Genomic DNA, 21,456 nt, shown 5'->3' with positions numbered 1-21,456 from the left:
CTTATCCCCGTAGCCAGGTTCATGTGAATGGCAACTTAACTGAAAAGTCTTTTGGTGACCTGGTTTTTTTTTTTTTTTTTAATTTACTTTCCCTTTTGTTGCCTTTGTTGTTTTATTGTTGTTGTAGTTATTATTGTTGTTATTGTTGATATTGTTGTTGTTGGATAGGACAGAGAGAAATGGAGAGAGGAGGGGAAGACAGAGAAGGGCAGAGAAAGACAGGCACCTGCAGACCTGCTTTACCACCTGTGAAGCGACACCCCTGCAGGTGGGGAGCTGGGGGCTCAAACCAGGATCCTTCGCCGGGTGACCTCGTTTTATGGACAACCTTTGGGGCAAGGGAGGCTCATACTCTGCCTTCACTTTTCTCCTCCCGTTCCTTCTTTTTAAATCATTGTTGGCATTTCACTGCTCTGGGCTGAATTTTCAGATAGATATAGAGTAACAGAGGTGCTGGGATGTGGTATGCTTGGTTGAGTGCACATGTTACAATACATAACGATCTGGGTTCGGTCCCCTAGTCCCCACCTGCAGAGGAAGAAGCTTCATAAATGGTAAAGAAGGTCTGCAGATATCTCTTTATCTCTCTCTCTCTCTCTACCTCTCCAACCACTCTCAATTTCTCTGGGCCTTTGAAAGAAATCAAAAATAAAGTAAAGTAAAATAAAATGAATAGGGACACAGAGACATAGAGGGAGACAGGAAAGACACCACAGAACGGAAGCTTCTCCCTGTGTGATAGGGGCCTGGTCTGAACCTGGCTCACATGCAAGTTATCTTGCCAGCCCTCTGTTGCTTCTTACTTAGTAAATATGAAGAATTTTAATCAGATACACAAAGTTCTTTCTACTCTAGTCCTGTCTGAACTGTCAAGTCTTATATCCAGTTTCCATGTTAAAATTTGTATATTGAGATTCCTACATTAAAACCATGACTGTAAATTAATCTGACAGTAGTATCAAGAACTGGAGTCTTTGGGGAGGTGTTTAAGTCCTGAGGGTGGTATCCTCCTGAATGGAATTTGTTCCCTTGTAATAGCAGCCCAAATAAGCTCTCTCATTCTTTCTACCACTGGAGGACCAAAATAAATACTGCTGATAACTTGATCTCGAACTTCCCATTCTCCAATACTGTGAGAGCCACTCTATGGCAATTGGTTGAAGCATCCCAAATATTTACACATACACCAGAGGCACCAGGATATATAGTGTATTAGCTTTGTGCATTGGGCATCATGGTGCCCTCACACTTCACTTCACATGTGCCTACAGAGTATAGTTCACCTAGCATTAACACTTTGAGGATGTTACTTTGACCAAAGGACCCAGGTCTGGCCACTATCCTGTTCCTCATCAAGCATCAGTGGATATTTTCAAACAACACAATACTTCTTGGACTGGCTTTCATTCAACACTGAAATTTTAGCCCTGGTGCATGTTTAGTACATGTTCAATACATGCCTAGTACATATACATTGTTTATCTACATATGCTTTTAACATACATGACACACACACCATATAACCTAAAAATGTTTGGTACAAGCCTAGAACATATGTAGTGATTCCTCGTGCATGCCTGACACATGCCCCTAGGTAATTCACATCAAGGAATCATGGGCAGGCTGTAGGCTCAAAGATGTAGTCATGATCCCTGCTTGCTCAGAACATCAGCTGTTGGTGATGGTCATGGACCTTCTGAGTGGGATGAATGGTGGTAACAGATAGAGCTTTTCTTCCTGCACCTTTCCTCCCTTTACTCATGCTGTTCCTTCCTCTAATTTTTGCCTTTGTTATCTGGGAAGCAAGCTTGGCCCGAGCTTCAAAAAGGAAATATCACATCAAATGTCCAGGAACTCACTGAGGATTAGACCCTAACACCCAAAGTATTGCTAGCTTGGACTGGTTATGGAAATATTGATTCCACTGAGTTCAGCATACCAGTGAGCTCCCAGTGCCATCCCCCCACACCCAAGTATACGAGAACCAAGGGGCCATGTGAGGAAAAGTCACTGCTGACAGTGGTGCCTTCTGTGCTGGGGAGAAGGGGGGGAGGAGGTGTCCATGCACGGGCAGCCTGTAGTCACCATCGTAACTACTCTGGGCTGGAGTATTCCTTTCACCAGCCTGGGTTGACCCAGCCTCAGTTGTCAAAGGGCAGAGCTGCTCTCAGGACCTGCTGAGATGCACGCTCTTATTTCACAACAGTGAGAAAGTGTAGCTGATGTGATAAAAGCCAGGCCCCTCCTCACAATCCCTTTTAAATAATAACCCACAGCTCCACCAGGCCCACTCTAACACTAAGTGCACCCTGTATAAATTGCTCCGATAACCATATTCATCCCCTACCTTATGTTTTGAAGTATTCCAACTTGCTTTCATTTTATTAATGCATTTCTTTTATCTTTCATCTGAATAGTGTTCTCTATGTAAAGTGACCAAATGTGATTAATGATGAATAGATTAAGATAGGACAGGGTGTTTGAAAAATGACTTAAGGACTGCATGTAAGTCACTGGCTAGAGTCCCAAAATGCAAATTCCAGTTAAGTTAATGACTGGAAAATCATGATGGCCCAACCACATGAGCTTTTGCATGACTTAAAAATTGCTTTGTAAACAATAAATAATTAGCATTGTATGTTCAGGCGCGTTAATTATTTCTTAATTATTTCTATAGGCGTTAAGGTCAACGAGTCAAAAGTCCTAGTGTAATTGACACACCAACATTGCTGCCAAAACCGGGCTTCTAGAAGTTACCGCTTCACTTTGCAGATGCTGCGGGAGTGTTCATGTCCCATTAGAGGTCGGCACTTTATTAAAATGCCCAGGATCATCTAGCTTGGGGTGGGGGGAGTGGTTTCTTTCCCTAGGAAGAGACTGCATGTTCTCCTGGCCTGGGTCTGAGGCAGGTAATTGTGTGCCAGAGCCCGCCTTCCCCTGACAAACGAGCCTTATCATCAGGGCGGCTCTGTGCTCTCGCTCACCCTCTCTAGAGCTGGGGAGCTTTATGAAAAATAAATTAATAATGCATACTAAATTACATCTGCAGGAGACACTTAGGTGTATATTGCAGTCTTCAGAGATGATTAGATTTACTTTCTGTTCAAGGGGACTTGGCACCCCATTTTCCAGGAGCCTCTTGAACTTCACATCTGCTGGCATAGCCCATGTGCTGCTAGCTGTTCAGAACGGTCCCAGTCACTGAGACCGGAAAACCTGGGTACCTATCTACAGGACACGTTTGTTGTCCAACCTATATTCAGGGGGGAAACTGAGGCTTCAGGTAACTTGACCAGGGGATCCAAGAAGGAAGCTCGAGATTCCCATCCACGTGTTCTGCAAAAGGACCCCCTGAGCTCAGCCTGTCATGCCAGGTGCGGAGTCAGAAAAGCATCTAAGTCCTCAGCGCTCAAGCTGGGAGGAAGCAAACCACCTGCGAAGCTGTTCACAGCCGGGAAGAGAGAAATACAGCAGCCTCGATGGTTAAATCCTCAAGCCTGTACCGCCCTGTCCGCGCAGGAAGCATTCTGCTTTTGTAGCAGAAGGAGAGTCGGTATTTATCAGGGTTCAGAGCCAGTTCAGCCACACACTTGACAAATTATTTGTGGAATTGTTGTATTCATAGTCACTTAAATAAGAATCTGTCAACACGAAGGCTGAGCTTTGTTGCAGCGGGTCCCCTGCTTTTTCCCCTCCCGCACACCCGGAGAATGATGGATTGGAAGTAATGCAAATTCACTACCATTTTATATGCTGGTGCCTTCCTCAGAGACAGGGAACATAGCTCAGGATCATCTTGTAAAAAGGCCGTAACTGCAAAGGCCTTCTTCGGCGCAGGAAGTCTTGCCTTCTCTTCCTTCTTCTTTCTCTTTTTCTTCCCTCCCTCCGCCCCCCTCCAAAATGTATCTTTAAAGAAGGAGATGGATTTCAAATATTTTCCTCACGTCTCCTTCTGGAAGCTTTCCTCACAGCAGGTGTGCATGCTGGCTTTTTTGACTCACTCATACATATGCTGAGCCGTGCTCTGTAATTAAAACAAATTGATAAATATAATTATTTGGCTTTATGGCAACTTAAAAGTTAATACCCCTTAGCAGGATATTAAGTCTTAACTCTTAAAGAGAAAGTAGGAAAAAGTGAAGGCCAGAGAGGTTAAGGCCCGCATTTAAGTCAGTGCCTTGAGGCCTGTGGTGGCTGGATTGTTCTCCCTGTTCTGTGAGGAGGGCTGAACTGGGTTCTTACTGTTCTCCCCTCACACCCTGGTAATGCGAGGAGACTAGGTGTTTTCAGGCCTGCTTTTCCAGTATTCCAAAGCTTGAAGGGATACTGCTGACTTTGGGGTGCTCAGCTTTGGGGTGACTGTTTCAGGTCTGACTGACCCTGAGCTGGCTAAAACAGCAGAGTTTATGCAATCTCCTTGTGTCGCCTGGGTGAGAGTTGTTCTCACACATGGCTCGGGGACTGAGAACAGACAGACTCATCAGAGCTCTTCCTGGAATGAAATGTCTTCAGAGTAGCTACAGGAGTCATCTTGTTCTAGATCTCTTCTGTCTGAGAAGGTGACCTGGGAATCAAGACACTTAAGAATCCAGTCTTAATTTGTTCTGCTTTGTATCTTTGTTGCAGATGCTACAATGACTCTAACCTGACTACCCTGGGCAGATGATCTCACCAGTGTGTTCTGGAACTTCACCTCCAAGAGCCCTGGCCCACTAGGAAAAGACAGAGACAGGATAGAGATATGGATTGACTTGTTAACGTCCATGTCCAGTGGCAGAGCAATTACAGAAGCCAGAACTCCCACCTTCTGCACCCCACAAAGATCGTTGGTCCATACTGCCAGAGTAATAAAGAAAAGGGGAACTTCCAATGGAGGGGCTGGGATATGAAACTATGGAACTCTGGTGGTGGGAATTGTATGGAATTCTACCCCTCTTATCCCACAATCTTGTAGATTATTATTAACTCACTGAGAGAGAGAGAGAGAGAGAGAGAGAAAGAGAGAGATTCCAGTCTTGGCTCTGATCAGAATCCTACATGAACTTGGTAGTGCCTTTCAACAGAGTTGGGGTTAATTCATCCACCCCTAGAGATTTTGAAAATTTATATCAATAAATAAATTATTATTATTTTTTTACCTCCAGGGTTACTGCTGGAGCTTGGTGCCTGCACCACAAATCCACTGCCTGTGGAGGCCATTTTTCCTCCTTTTGTTGCTCTTGTTTTATCATATTATTGTTGTTATTGAAATTGTTATTGTTGTTGTTGTTGTTGGGTAGGACAGAGAGAAATCGAGAGAGGAGGGGAAGACAGAGAGGGGGAGAGAAAGATAGACACCTGCAGATCTGCTTCACCACCTGTGAAGCGACTCCCCTGCAGGTGGGGAGCCGGGGACTTGAACCAGGATCCTTATGCCGGTCCTTGCATTTCATGCCATGTGCCCTTAAACTGCTGTGCTACTGTCCAACCCTCCTGTAATTGACTTTTTTTTTAGTCACCACAGTTATTATTTGTACAACTCCACCCTACCTAGTGGTAATTGTTATTTTATTTTTTTTAGAGAGTGAGACAGAGAAAGATAGAGACATCTACAATATTATTCAACATTTCATGAAGCTTTCCCTTGAAGGTAGGACCTGAGGGCTTGAACTTGGGTCCTTTGGAATGGTAACAGGTGTAGTCTACAAGGTGATCCAACACCTGCCCCCACAAATTTAAATCCTACACCCCCATGGATATCAACTTCTAACTTAGAGAATTTCCCTCTGCCATATCCCTCTCATGAGCAGTTCTGCAAAGGAATGCTATCGCTTAAAAACATATTCTTTAAGCCACAGTGATATGCATGGTGGAATATTACATCTGTGGCCCCCATTTTTAAAAACTGCTGGAGAGCAGCAAGAAAAAAAAGTAGAAAAAAAAAAGCCCAGTGTAAAAACAAAATCCCACGTTATATAACACGTCCCCTCAATACCACTGAAAAATATATGTAATATTTTGAAATCACTGACTAATTATTTCTAATCATCTCATAATAATTTATGGAGACACTTCGCGCCTTTGGATGGGTTCCTGTTTTGATCTAAATGTATTCCCGAACACGCTGTCAAACCTCCCAGTTTGGCAACTGATTTGGGTTTGCTGAATTTCTTTTCGTGTGTCCAGATCTCTTGCCAATGAGGCTGTGGAACATATTTTGACAGCTTTGTCGCTAAGTTTGTTGCTACTTGTGTCTGGAATGGGTATCAAATTTTAGAGATTAATCTGTTTGTTTCCTCCCTGCTCACGATGTCTGAAGGATGTCATTGGTTTGCTTGGAGCTGTACCCTTAGGTGACAAGGGATCAGAACCAGTTAACATGGTCAGTGAGATGCACAGGCTATGCCAGAGAAGCTTCCTCTCCATGATTGGGTGTCTGACGACCAGAAGCAGGAGCCCAGTGCACCCACTCTGTATCAGGTTCTATTATATTCAGAAGAAGCCAAGATTGTCACAGCAGGGGGAGAATTCACATGAATGTAGACACTGAACTGGGTGTGGTAGAATCCCCCCTCCCATGGTTTTTGCTTAGAGTGTTGATTTTGCATTCAAGTTTGTTCAGTGAGGCATGAGTCTAACAAGACAAGAAGCCTGTGTTTCATTTCTCTTTACAGATTTCATCCTAGAATTACTGGGTGTTTGCTTTTCCTTGGTGAGTGTTTCCAGAATCTTCTAGAACAATAGCTCTTCAAAAGTGTGGTTTCTGGCCCAGCACCATCAGTATCACTGAGGAACTTATTAGAAATGCTCTGAACTTCTCAGGTCTGCTAATTCTGACATGTGGGTAGGTGGGGCTCTGCAAACCCTGCTTCTATCAGCCCACCGGGCTTGAAATCACTCACCTAGTGGGCCAGACACATTGTCTCATCACACTTCAGCAGTCTTTTGTGGTTGTTGACTGCTACAGTCCATTTAAGTTGTAAGTTGTCTGCCTTTGTTCTCTAATAACTTGACTGAATCAAGTTATTAAAACTAAAAGGCATTGACGTCAAGTGCATTCACATTCCTGCCACCTTGCAGACCAATGGGAGGCCAGTGTGAAGCCTGCTATACCTCAAGGAACCAACAGTTTAATGGAGCAGAGGCCAAGGCACCTGACCATTACAGTCCTGTTGCATAAGTGCAGGGTGTCTCTCCTAGGATGCCAGGAAGGGCCTAGGGGGAGTATTGTTTAGTCTTGAGCTTCTGGTCCACAAAACATGGGAGGGTAGAGTCTGCACTTAAGCTGTTACAAATGACCTTAGATATGAGATAATGTGGGAAAAAAAAAGCTTTAAAAACATTAAAGTAAGGCCAGAACATTAAAGTAAGGCCAGGGAGATATCTGGTGTGTGTGTGTGTGTGTGTGTGTGTGTGTGTGTGTGTGTGTGTGTGTGTGTGTGTGTGTGTGTTGGTGAGAAGGTGGGGTTGCAGTGCACCTGACTTTCATGCCTGAGACCTCAGAGTTCCCAGCTTCAATCCCTGGTACCATCATGCACCACAGTTGAACAGTGCTCTCTATTGTTAATAAAATGAAAATAAATGAAAAAATAAAAAGAATGTAAAAGTAGATCAGGATGACTTGCAGAGTAGTGAAGAAAGGCAAGAGGAAGTAGGAGAAATGGATGAGATCTTACAAGCCAAGTTTAAGGATTGTGTCCATTGATGGTTGAATGTTGTAACAGTAGTGACTCCAACACAGATGAGAGAAAGGAGACTGATTAGAGGTTGCGGTGGTCCATCATTTAATTTCATAGGGGCATCATAGCCAACAAGTGCAGAAACCAGACTCTGGGGTCATATGTAGCAGACAACCTGCCAATCCCTGTTGTGGGACTTGTGAGCCATGGAAACTTGGAAGCCATTGCTCTGATCCTCACATGTCAAAGGTGATACTGTTGTGTCACAAGGGACTGTTCTGTGAGGTTAAACACATAAATACTTATGCAATTTCAAGGAAGTATATGTCCAATGTAAGGAGCCATCCTCCTCCTATTCCTTCTCTTCCTACTCCTTCTTTTTATTCTACTCCTTCTCATCCTCCACCTTACTCTTCCTCTTTATTTCTTATTGTTATTGTTATTGCGTGTTAGACATGATTCTGGGTGCTGAAGCAGACTAAGAATAACAGAATAAGGTAGATGTAATTCTCTACAGGAATATTGCATATGAATGAGCAATGACAGTGACCTTAACTATGTCAGTCACCAGGGGGGAGAGAAGATTATGAAGGGAGTCATGAAGGCTGGATTATGGGGCAGGGATGGTATAAAAAAAGTTCAGAAGGAACATGGATGTGTCTCCTGGATGTGCAATTTGAGTGTGTATGGTGCACTAGAACCACTAAAAAGGAAGTGGGTCTGAAGAAAAAAAGAAGGAGGAGAAGGAGCAGAAGGAGAAGGAGAAAATGGCAGGAGGAGGAAGAGAAGGTGGAGATTAGGAAAAAGAGAAGGGGAAAAAAAGGATCAGGGACAAGATGGAGAGAAGTAGGAGGGGTTTATCTCTGTGAAACATGTAGTTGGAAATAACTTTTAGAATCAGATTTCATAAGCTGCAAGGTCAGACCAATAGGGACACAGAGGTTACACAGGCTCTGGTGCTAAGTATAAATATATATATGGGCCCTAGGTTAGGTAAATAGTTAATTCTATCCACATCATATTATCAAGAATAGGAGCTATGCTCTGCCCTAACCCAACTTTCTAGCCCTTTTCTCTACTCTGACACCATTTTCCCAGACAATATTTTTATACAACCTCTTGCTAGCTATCAAACTCAGGCAGGGACTACCATAGATGTGGACACCTGGAGCCTAGGGTGGACTTCCTAGCTTTCTTACATCCTAGGATTTCTGATATCATCTGATCTGTTCATACTTTTTGGCTCTTGTTCATTAACCATTTTGTCTCACTTTGTCTGCCAACTTCTAGACACCATGTTGCAGATGCTACCATTATTCCATCCTGAATTCTCCGGGCAAATGATTTCACCAGTGTGTCCTGGAACTTTGCTTCTCCAGAGATCTACTCCACTAGGGAAAGACAGAGACATGGACCAACATGTCAATGCCCAAGTCCAGTGGAGAATGAATTACAGAAGCCAGAACTCCTACCCTCTGCACTTCAAAAATAACTCTAATCGTACTTCTAGTAGGGGAGAAGTGAGAGGAGGAAGAGGAAAAGAGGGCTCTGAACTCAAGTACAGTTCCCAAAGAAAGAGAGAATGAAAAGGAAATGGATATTTGGATGAAGTAATAGGGTTATGTGTGGCCTGGAAGAGAAGAAAGGACTTGACATGGAAGAAAAAGGAGGTAATTATGTACAAAAGTAGACAGAAATCTGTAGAGATGATGGTTAACCCATGTCTGAAGCCTTGGGAGAACCATGTGAACATCAACGGAGGGATCAGGGATTCAGAACTCTGGTGGTGGGAATGGTGTGGAATTGTACCCCTGTTGACATGTAATTTTGTAAATTGATATTGAATCACTAAAAAAAGACAAAGAAAAAAGAAAAAGAAAGAAAGAATCGAATTCTCAGCATTGAATTTGACTGTAGCTACTTGAAGGGAGAGGTTGATTTGCTTTAGGTTTGTCTCAGAGATCCCTAGCAGGCTTTCTTCTCTTGGAGAACTTGTCCCATTCTGTCTTAATTGCATTTAGTTGTTAATGGGATGAATCTCCTCTCTGGGACCTTGTCTCTGTCTCCAGAGATATTTTCTTACCAGTCATGTCTTGAATGCCTTCTGAACCCCCAAATTCCAGGTCCATAAGAGGAAGGACCTGGGGGAACATCTGAATCTCCTCTGTAGCCTCCTTAGATGGCATTTTATTGCTACCGAGAGCATAAAAACCAACTGAATGACCAGGAAGGCCACTGTAAGTCCCAACTCCAAAGCCATTTATTGACATTCTATGTCAATAGCTCTCCTGTTATAACATGACTTCAGATGGAGATTTGGGGGAAACATAGAGTCTAGAAGTTCATTAGCCATCACTATGACCTTGGAAAGGGAGAATATTCACAGCCTGGGCCTAGAAAGCAAGATGTGAAAGAATGGGACACATCAGGGCTGTGTTTACAAATGGGAGAGATAGAGAGTGAAATGCTCGACAGTAAGCAGGGGAGCATAGAGGAGGGTGAGGATCTAGTAGAGGATGATTGTCTGAGGCATGCACTGTGGAAAATCTCACTGTCAAGGGTCCTTCTGCAGGTTTGTCAATGTCAAGTCTTTCTCACTTTAAAACATCCTAGCCCAGAGTTCTACATCACCTTGAGGTGGAGTGCTGAACACTCTAAGATATCTTATCACCAAATTCATTGATAAGATACCCTCAGGGCAGGCACTTAACAGAAAACAATGAAAGATCAAAGACAGTTGAGGAGTAAAGAATACATGTTCAACCAAATGGGAAAATTTACACTCAGTTCTATCCCAAAGTGACTTGGTGTAGCCAGACACTCCTCTTCTTCAAGAGAAACTCAATGTATGATGTGTGGGCTCTATAGTCTAAAAGATTGGAAATTAAGTATTCTTAATATCCTAATCCAGTTGAATCAACTAAAACATAATCTGAAGCCAGAGATAACATTTATTTCACAAGATATATTTTGGTTATTTACCAAAATACAAGAGGAAGAGACAAGTCAGTCATCATTCTGGCACATGCAATTCTGGGAATCAAACTCAGAATGTCATGCTTGCAAGTCCAGCATTCACTGAACAACCTCCCTGGCTACCAGATACAGCATTTAATGTTGCCAATATGTGTTATCTGAATTGATGGGGAAGCAAACTTTTAATAGAGATCTTTTGTCATTGGAGACTGGTTGATTGAACTCAGGACTCCCTCTGTCTTGAGAACCCTAGAAAAGTTGAGTGGAGGAAGACAAGCTCTTTGGGACTGTAGGTAGCCTCACTTCTGAAAGCCAACTGGGGTGGCATGGGACTAGGTGACCTGCTCCATTATCAACCCCAGGACCCTGGAGGTCATTGTGACTTATAAATCATTAGCAGCTGAAGTTCTGCCTGGGGAAGGGTATGATCCAGGAGGGCAGGGATGGTTCAAGCCCAGGCCAGGTGCACAGAGGAAGGGATCTTAGAGCTTGTCCTGATGTCTATAGAAGTTGTCTTGGTGTCTTGCCCACTTGGGGGTCTTCTGATGGCTTTTCCATCACCATGGCAAGGACACCACTTCTGTGTTGTATACAATGTAATAATGTCATTGGCTTTTCCCTGGTTTCCTGTTGATTGACTTTTATAGCTTGCAAACATTATGCTGGATTGGTAAATTGCAATAAATTTAATCAAGAATTATTTTATTCAGCCTACTAATGAGGAATAATAGCATATGTATCAATTAAGCCTGTCAATTTGTGTGAAGAAATAGATTTACAAAAGGATAGTAAGCAAAATAAAAAAATATCATTGGTATCAATTCACTTCATTATTTTTAATTTGCTGTGAATATTGAGTGTTTCTAACATAAAATCATTCCTCAATTAAAATAAAACAGCTGTACTGCTCTCGGCTCCTCATCCCTTGTTTTTGCTTACAGATTAGCAGTTGTCATTGGTTTCAGTCTGTTGTCATCTCATTAATTTGCACCCATAAATGGGTAAAAAAAAAAAAAGTACTCTCAAGTGTCAGTGGAAAACGTAACAGAATGAAATGGTTTTCTCATGTTTCTCATTTTGGGGGGGGGGGGGGAAGAAACCAAAGGGTGGAGTACATGGGTTAAGGTTCTCAGAATGTCCAGTGTGGCCCCTTTAAGTTGGGACTCCCATAATTCTTCTGGGTCAGCCTTTTCCAGCACACTTATCATACGTTCTGTGATTAGGCCTTTTCATCAATGGGCAGACCTATTCGCTTCTATTTATGTTTTTCTCACTCTTTAGTGCTACTTTGTCATTCTTTCCATTGGTGAGAAATGGAGTTTCTTTCTTTAACTCATATATATGAGCTGGCCTTGGGATTCACTTTGTCCATTGAAACACAACAAAAACAAACAGGTAAGCAAACAAACAAAAACCCAAACAAGGTGTGTTTCTGAGCCTAGATCTCAAGAAGCCTTGTATGCTTCTGAGAACACCATTATCACCAGGCCAATCCAATGGAGGATAATTGACTATAGAGAATAAGATGGACCATCCTAGCTGAGATTATCTTATGTTATTAAACTCATTTGGTGAAGGAGTAGACTTTGGCACAAAGAAGTTAAAGGATTTATTGGTTTTAGTTATACCCAAGATAGGAGGGGGAGCTGGTACTGGATTTGACAAGCTCAAAACTTACCAGTACTCAAGTTATCTCTACTGTATATACTAACTAGGTTTTTATTTTCTAGTTATTAACATCTTGGTGTATATTAATGCCAGGCTAGCATGGGGGTGCCTCTTCTTGGGCACGTACTCTCTGGGTTGTAGAGAATGTGGCCGGAGCCAGCCTGAACTGCTACTCATTCAGCGATGTGAGAGAGATGACTCAGGAACAGAGCTGGTGATGACGAGGTGATTCAATTCTTTATTGATCAGAGAGCCAAGGCTTTTAAGAGTTGGACCTGGAAGTGGCAAGTTGGAAACAGAAACGGCTTGACATGGTTTGGAAAGGGGTGGAGAAAGGCAAAAGGGAGTTGGGAAAGGTAGGAACTTCCTTAGCAACTGTTGTGAGGGTTTTAACTGGTAGGATAAATAATACCCTGCAGGCAGGGAAGGTCTTGAGAGTAGAAAGAAGATAGATCAAAGGAATGGAATGGGTGTGGATCTTTCAAGCAAAACAATGATTATGTAGATAATAAGGGAGAAAGCCATAGTATCAGGAATGCAGGGTGCTTTGGGAGGCAGGGAGTCTGATAAGACGAGGCAAACCTTGGGGGATCATGTCCCTCCCTCCTTGCTCAACCTCTCAGTAGAGAGAGAGACTGACAGGATGGATGTCCTCTCAAGTCAAGCCCTGCCAAGCTCAACCACATCCTCATAATTTCCCTATATATTAACACATCTACTCTTCTGTGAATGTACAGAAAGTTCTAGAAGAAGGGCACTTTTATTTATCCATGACTCTTATGCTCTAAAGAGTTCCTTTGTGTGAAGGCAGCTATCTAGCCTACAGGATCGAGAGAAGGGAAATAGAAGTTTCCAGAGGACCATACATGTGCTGTGTCATCAAAAATGGTGGAGATGAGAGAGATACAGGTCATGCCCCATAGTCTTTATCCCCTCTCCCACCTGCCCTATGACAGCAGGTGTTAAAGACCCTCTGTAAAGCTGCCTAGACTGGAGTCCTTAATAGGCTCTGACTCAAGCTCTCCAAGGCTCCATGAGGGTATCCTGTCATGTGAACATTTTAAACATGCCTGCCCTACAGGTCACCTTTCAGAATGTCAGAGAAGTATCCCTGTTTGGAGCCCTTTCTTCCTCCTCCAAGGGTGCTCCAGCACATGGGGTAGAAACAGTGTACTTATGTTTATAGAAAGTGATTGACTTATGTTTATAGCAGCCTCCCAGGATGTCTTATAAATCGTGCTTCATACAGCCAGCCTACAATCAATGCTTGTGTCTTTAGAATAAGTAGCAGCTGTTTAACTACTTAGACTGATCTTGCTGAATAGCATGGTCAGTGGGCAAAAGTTGCCTCCTCTCCATGGACACGGTCCAGGCATACAACTGCCCATTTGAACATTTGATCACTCAGTGGCCCTGGTATGGCTGAACACCCACATGTCTGGGAAGCAGATCCTGTACTGCTTTGAGTCAGAGTCTGAGTCCAAAACCTCTGGCTGGGCTTCCAGATGAGCCTCTGCAGAATTCTGCATGGGTCCTGATGGGGTCAGCCTTCATACTGATTCTATTTCTTCATTTCTTCATCCTCTCATTGTCTTATTCATTTTGCATCTTCTGGGACATGTGCAATTCAATGTTCTGGGGCAACTTCTTCTGATGGAAAAACAGAAAGAAAGAGATAAATTATATGGCACTAAAAATTCCCCCCAGTACTGTAGCACTCTGATGGGTGGTACCAGGGACTAGAACCCGAGTTGTATACAAGCAAGGTAGAAACCCTCCTAGGTTGATTTATCTTGCTGGCCCTTAAGCAGACTTGTCTTTTAAGCACCTGCGTGATCCCAGTATCCCCTATCCCCAGCAGACATTCTCATTATATTATTATTATTATTATTATTATTATTATTATTATTATTATTATTTCTCTCAGATAGAGGATGATAAGAAGAGAAGGAGAAAAAGACCTAGAAGGGATGGGTGGAGATGTATCCAGTTGAGCTTACAAGTTACCACTGGGAAGGTTCAAGACCTTGGTCTTTGTCTGAGGTGGAGAAGCTTTGTGAGTGGTGAAGTAGTGCTGTGGGTGCATCTATATTTTTTTCCCTCTCTATCCCTTCTTCCTTCCTAACTTCCCTCTGTCCTACCAATATAAGAAAATAATGAAAGCAATTTTTGAAAAAGAGACATTGAGGGAAAGACTTAGGAAGTGGCACTTATGAGCCCCTTTGCAGGGTGCTCCCATGTGGTAAGATCAGATCCTATTTCTTTGTTCTTTTTAAATTTTTTTGTTATCTTTATTTATTGAATAGAGAAATCCAGAATTTGAGAGGGAAGGGGGTGATTGAGAGGGAGAGAGACACAGAGACATCTACAGCCCTGCATCACCACTCACAAAGGTTTCTCCTGGCAGGTGGGGAACGGGGGGCTCGAACTGGGGTCCTTGCTCACTGTAACATGTGTGCTCAACCAGCCCCCAGATCCTATTTCTGACTCCCGCTAAAGTTTATGCTTGAGAGATGGGGGAAATAGCATAATAGTTATACCAAGAGACTCTCATGTCTGAGGCTCCAGAGTCCCAGGTTCAATATCCCATACCACCGTAAGCCATAGCTAAGTAGTGCTCTCGTGAAATGATAATAAATTATAATAAAATAAAATAAATTGTGTGACTAGGCTGGGGAGATAGCATAATGGTTATGTAGTTACACAAAAGGCTTTGATGTCTGAGGCTCTAAGGTCCCAAGTTCAATTCCTAGCACCACCACAAGCCAGAACTGAGCAGTGCTATATCTTTCTCTCTGTAACTCTCTCTCATCAAAACTAATTAAATAAATGGTTTAATTAAAAAATAATAAAATATGTGCTCCACTAGGTGAGCTATCTTCTTGCACCACGGTGCTGATATTAAACAAATTTCCCACAATCAGACCACATTTGATAACATACTCTGAGTTAAGGATTTAATAACTCCTATATTTTTCACAATGATAATCATTGTAGATTATACACATTATCATGCTCAAGGACCAAGGTTTAAACCTTCAGTCCCCACCTGAAGAGAAGAAGCTTTACAAGCAATGAAGCAGAATTGCAGGTGTCTCTCTCTTTCCCACCCTCTCTGTCTTCCTCTTTGCTCTCAGTTTCTCTATGTTCTGTCAAATAGAAAAGTGGGGGGAGGGGTGTTAGCTAACAACAACAACAAAAAGCATTTCTTTTTAAAAAAAACAAATATCTTTATTTATTTATTGGATAGAGACAGACAGACATCGAGAGGGAAGGGGATGATAGAGAGGAGGAGAGACAGAGAGACACCTGCAATACTGCTTCACCACTTGTGTAGCTTTCCCCCTACAAGTGGAGACCTGGGGCTTGAACCCACGTCTTTCCACATTGTAACATGTGCACACAACCACCACCTGGCCCCCAAATAGTATTTCCAAAAGAGATAGGTTGAAGCTGAACTGGGAATTAACACTTAACCTTAGTGAGAGTTTCAACATTTTCCAGGAGAGTCAACATTTTCCAGGAGAGATGTCTTAAACTGGTTCCTCTACAATTGCTCCCCTCTTAGCCAGCACCCTGAGGGAAGGTGATCTAGCATGAGACCTCTTCTTTGTGAGTGGGATTTCCTTGTTCTTGCCCCCTCTGCCTACAGGAGCCTTCTATTTTCTATTTCTCCCTGGTATCTTTCTCAGTGCTGAATGAAATGCTGCCAGCTTTGTGAATTCAGGAAACCAAAGAAGGTTTTTTTATTTTTAATTTTTATTTATAAAATAGAAACACTGTCAAGACCATGGGATAAGAGGGGAATAATTCCTGCCACCAATTCCATATCCCATCTCCTCCCCTGAAAGCTTCTCTCTTTCTATCCCTCTGGGAGTATGGACCCAGGATCATTGTGGGGTGTAGAAGGTGGAAGTTCTGGCTCCTGTAATTGCTTTCCTGCTGAACATGGGCATTGGCAGGTCAATTGTTAATTAGATAATGCTCGACAAGACCGTAGGATAAGAGGAGTACAACATATCCTCAGGAGTCAACCTGACTTCATTGGGCAAATGACCTCACCAATGCGTCCTGGAATCCCCCCTCTCCAGAGCCCTGCTCCACTAGATAGAAAGACAGAGACAGGCTGGGAATATGGATCAACCTGCCAATGTCCATGTCCAGTGGAGAAGCAGTTACAGAAGCCAGACCTTCCACCTTCAGCTCCCCATAATAATGTTGGGTCTATGTTCCCAGAAGGATAAAGAATAAGGAAACTTCCAATGGAGGGGGTGAGATAAAGAACTCTGGTGGTATATGGAGTTCTGGTGGTGGGAACTGTGTGCATTTGTACCCCTTTTATGGTGGGTTAGTCAATGTTTCCTTTTTGTAAATAAAAAATTTAAAAAGAAGCAAAAAATTCCATTTTAAACATCTGCTATAAAGCTAGAACAATAAAAATCCTCAAAAAAAAAAAAAAAAAACTCTGGTGGTGGGAAGGAACTGTGTGGAATTGTACCCTTCTTATGCTATAGTCTTCTCAATCATTATTAGATCAATTAAAGAAAAAAGAGCCACGCGCCCTTTGAAATATAGCTAAAATATGCCTACTAGCTATCTATAAAATGGAGGACCCCCCAACTCTTCATCTGCACTATTCCAGTCTTTAGGTCCATGATTGTTCAACAGTTTGCTTGGCTTTATATGTTAACTCTCTTTTCAGCCACCAGGTTCCAAATGCTACCAGAATACCAACCAGACTTCCCTGAACAGACAACCCCACCCATGTGCCTTGGAGCTCCGCTTCCCCAGAGCCCTTCCCCACTAGGGAAAGAGAGAGGCAGGCTGGGAGTATGGATCGACCTGTCAACTCCCATATTCAGCAGGGAAGCAATTACAGAAGCCAGACCTTCCACCTTTTGCATCCCACAATCACCTCTGGTCCATACTTTCAGAGGGATAAAGAATGGGAAAGCTATCAGGGGAGGGGATGGGATATGGAGAGCTGGTGGTGGGAACTGTGTGGAGTTGTACTCATCTTACCCTTTGATTTTGTCAATGTCTCCTTTTTATAAATAAAAAGAAAGAAAGAAAGAAAGAAAGAAAGAAAGAAAGAAAGAAAGAAAGAAAGAAAGAAAGAAAGAAAGAAATGAGGTTGGTCCTTTTCTGCCACCTTCTGAGGACTTCTTCATGGAGGTGTCATAGGTCTGAATGGCTATTGCTGACGCTTCGAGGGGGGCAAAGCACTCTGTTCCCCAGAACACAGCCTGAGCCATTTGAACACTGCCTGAGCCTTTGGATTTAGGTCACTTTGGGTCTCCTGGAAGTCTGGGAAGTCCAGTGGAAAGATACCTGTATAGTCCAGTGCACAAGGCATGGACATGCTTAGCAAATACTGTTCTAACTTGGCTCTTTCCCACATCTACTTTCTGTGCATCTGATTCTCTCAGCCAGTCTCACATAGTGAAGATGTCCAGTGGTTTCAGGGGTATTCTCTGTCCCCTAGATTTTTCCAGCAGGCTGTGCTGGCTTGCCTGAAGCTGCCCTCTGCCTGACATAGGGCATCAATGAGATCATAGCCCATGCTGTCACGGAGGCAGGAGTTTTATACTCCAGTTTATGTCCACATGTGAACACCAGACTTCAGCTTGGCCATCACGCTCCGAGGGAGGTGAAAGGTTTTCTGTGAGTAAGAACTGATCAATACCTGAACCAGTCACCCTCTGTCTGCCTCTAGGGACTTGGCTCCACTGATGAGGGGGTATGATTTGCCTGCATAGACAAGGAGAAGATAGATGCCCACAGGGCAGAGGGACATGCACCTGCTTCAAAGGCCTCCAGGGGAGGAAGGGAGCCATTTTTTCCCCCACCATGATTACCACTGGGGCTCAAAGCCGGCATGATGAATCCAATACTTCTGGTGGCCTTTCACTTTTTTATGAGAGAGAGAGAGAGAGAGAGAGAGAGAGAGAGAGAGAGCTGCAACATTCCATCATTGCTTGTGAAGCTTCCTCTTGCAGTTGGGTACTGGGAGCTTGAACCTGGTTCTTTGTGCATGGTAATGTGTGCACTCAACTGGGTGTACCCCTACCCAACCCAGGAGTCACTCTTTTAAAAATTAACCCCTTTATTATGGGCACAGGAAGTATTTTGTCAAGACAGGTTACGTCTTACAGGCACATCAGGTTACGTGCACAAGCTGCCATGAACAAGGATCAGGGTTCAAGGCCCTGTCCCCATCTGCAGTAGTGTGTGTGTGTGGGGGGGGGGGGACCTTCACAAGTGGTGAAGTAGGGCTGCTGGTATTTTTCTTTCGCTCTCCCTCTCAATTTCCCCTCCCCATCTAAATATTGCTCTGTCCTAGCAAATAAAATTAATAAATATTTTTAACAAATAGTTTGGAAAGGTTTAAGAAAAGAGGTCAAAGATATTGGGCTGGATATATATGATGCTGATCCTCTGGGTACCCTCTTAGGATTCAGCAGAACATATCCATTTGAGGGTTATGTTATAGTTATCAAAGCACTTTTGTGTTTGGCTCTTTCTTCTGAAGAACATCTGCTCTGGGTCTAGTATCTTGTGTGCTCAAGTGAGAGGTGAGAAATGGGAAAGCAGTGAGTTTAGACTTGGTACTTAGCCAGCCCTGGTAATTCAAGAACCAAATCTCTACTCTTCTTGAAGCTATTAGCTCTCAATATTATGGAGGGATCCTTTCCAGCTCAGACAAATGAGAAATGAACACTCCCTCCTAATGGTGGGTAATAACTCAACATCATTCTCTGAAGATCTATGGGCCAGCCCCCTGTCAATCTTCCTTAGAAAATGGCTGACACGTGGATGCTTTATCCCTTACCCCTCCTTCCCCAGCACATGTTAATAAAAGTTCTATATAAAACAGAGGGATAAAAGGAGATTAATCCTTTTGTTCCTCACATATGCTGAACTCCATCTTTTCATATTGAATTACCCAGTTGGAGGGTCTACTCCACCTGAATTAATTAACCTCATCATCTCATCATTGTCGACCCAGCAATCCATCCAAATTGTCAGACACAAGGCTTCTGCTTCCTAAATAGAAAAGCTTTATGAAAAAAAAAATGAAGGGCAGGGTGATGGCATGCCTGTTAGAACATACAATTCGGACTGAAGACCTCACCAATGCATCCTGGAGCTCCGCTTCCCCAGACACTCACCCTACTGGGAAAAGAGAGAGGCAGACTGGGAGTGTGAATCGACCAGTCAACGCCCATGTTCAGCGGGGAAGCAATTACAGAAGCCAGACCTCCCACCTTCTGCAACCCACAACGACCCTGGGTCCATGCTCCAGAGGGAAAGAGAATGGGAAAGCTATCAGGGGAGGGGGAGGGGATATGGAGATTGGGTGGCAGGAATTGTGTGGAGTTGTACCCCCCCCCATCCTATGATTTTGTTAATGTCTCCTTTCTTAAATAAATAAATAAATAAATTTTAAAAAATGAAAGAAAAAGAACATACAATGCACAGGTACTTATGTTCAAGTCCCTGGTCCCCACCTGCAGGGTGGACGCTTCATGAGAAGCTAAGCCGTGTGGCAAGTGTGTCTCTTTTTAACTCCCTTTTTATCACCCCCTCCCCTCTCAATTTCTATCAATCTATATCAAGTAAAAGAATGATAGAAGGGGGGAGGAAAATGGCTTAAATGGTGGATTTGCTGTTACTGAGCCCCGGCAATAGCCCTGATGACAATTTAAAAAAAAAAAAACAAAGTGCACAGGCCTTCTACATTTGGGAAGTTGAGTAGACTCTCGTGTCAAAACAGTCACCATCCTGGAATTCTTCTAACAATTATACCCAAAGATCACTTGCTTGTTTCTGACCAACAAATTTGAATCTTGAAGGGCTGAAACTTGGCATTTCGCTTGGTGAAACCTTATCTAAATCAGAAATCTTTCTTTCTGAGAGGTAGAGGTGTTCATAGAAACTGTTTCTGGATCTAGAAGCTGCAATGGATGAGTTATTAGCTGGTGGTCCTACTCGGTATATCTTCAGTTCACCTGCTGAGTCATCAGCTGTCTGCATTTCAGATAATTCAACATCTTTTCAGAAATACCCCCTGCTGGGAAATTGTGCAGATGCAGTCACATCTGCCATGTTGTGCCCTCAGGGCATTGTAAATTGCTCCTCCCCCTTCCTATTCTCACGAGAGTTATTATCCTACCCTGGAGTGCTTTAGTTACTCCTCCCCCTTCCCATTCTCCTGAGAGCTATTCCCATAAAAGCCCTCCCTCTTCCACCCCTCTTTCTCTAGCCCTCCTTTCACTTTGGTGATTAGATGCAGGGGAGGTTGCTGCATGAGCGCCATTTTTGCTACCTCCACGTGGCCCAAACTACTGCTCTCTCACCCAACTCTGAGGTGCCAGTGCAAATAAAGGATTGTGTTCCCTTTCTGCTCCAAACCTCCTTTTTCTGCGTCCCACCACTGCCACAGTGACACCCCCCCACCTCCCTCACCCTCAAAGTGAGGAGGTGGCTTGGAACTGTGTCACTAGAGGGTAAATTTATGTAGCATGAAGCTCTGATCACCCACTGGTTCTCAGGCTTGGATAAGCTACACTTGACTTCACAGAGTTATTATCTTTGTCATTATGTGACCCAGGAGAATCTGAACAGAATTCCTTAACAGACTCTCAAGTGGGAAACCCTTCAGCACCTCCCACCCCATTTCATAGCCACTAGGACAGAAGCCACTGTCAGAAGTGTTTCTCTGAAGGTAGACCACCTACCACCAGAGAATGAATGAGGCAGTGAACTCTCTGGTCATCAGTGGATTTTTCCATCCCGATGCCTGATCCCAGGACGACCATGCTGTGGCCTTGAATCACACCTTCTTTATTTCTGGGATGGTCACCCCCTCATCCAAGAGCTTTTCCTTTGTTTAATTGTTATTTATAAAAAGGAAACACGGACAAAAACCATAGGATAAGAGAGGTACAACTCCACACAATTCCTACTACCAGAACTCCATATCCCATCCCATCCCCTGATAGCTTTCCTATTCTTTGTCCCTCTGGGAGTATGGACCCAAGTCATTATGGGGTGCAGAAGGTGGAAGGCCTGGCTTCTGTAATTGCTTCTCCGCTGAACATGGGTATTGGCAGGTCGATCCATACTCCCAACATGTCTCTCCCTTTCCCTA

This window comes from Erinaceus europaeus, chromosome 2 (genome assembly GCF_950295315.1).
Source record: "Erinaceus europaeus chromosome 2, mEriEur2.1, whole genome shotgun sequence".
In the NCBI taxonomy this organism is placed as follows: Eukaryota; Metazoa; Chordata; class Mammalia; order Eulipotyphla; family Erinaceidae; genus Erinaceus; species Erinaceus europaeus.
Note: the sequence above shows the minus strand (reverse complement) of the source record.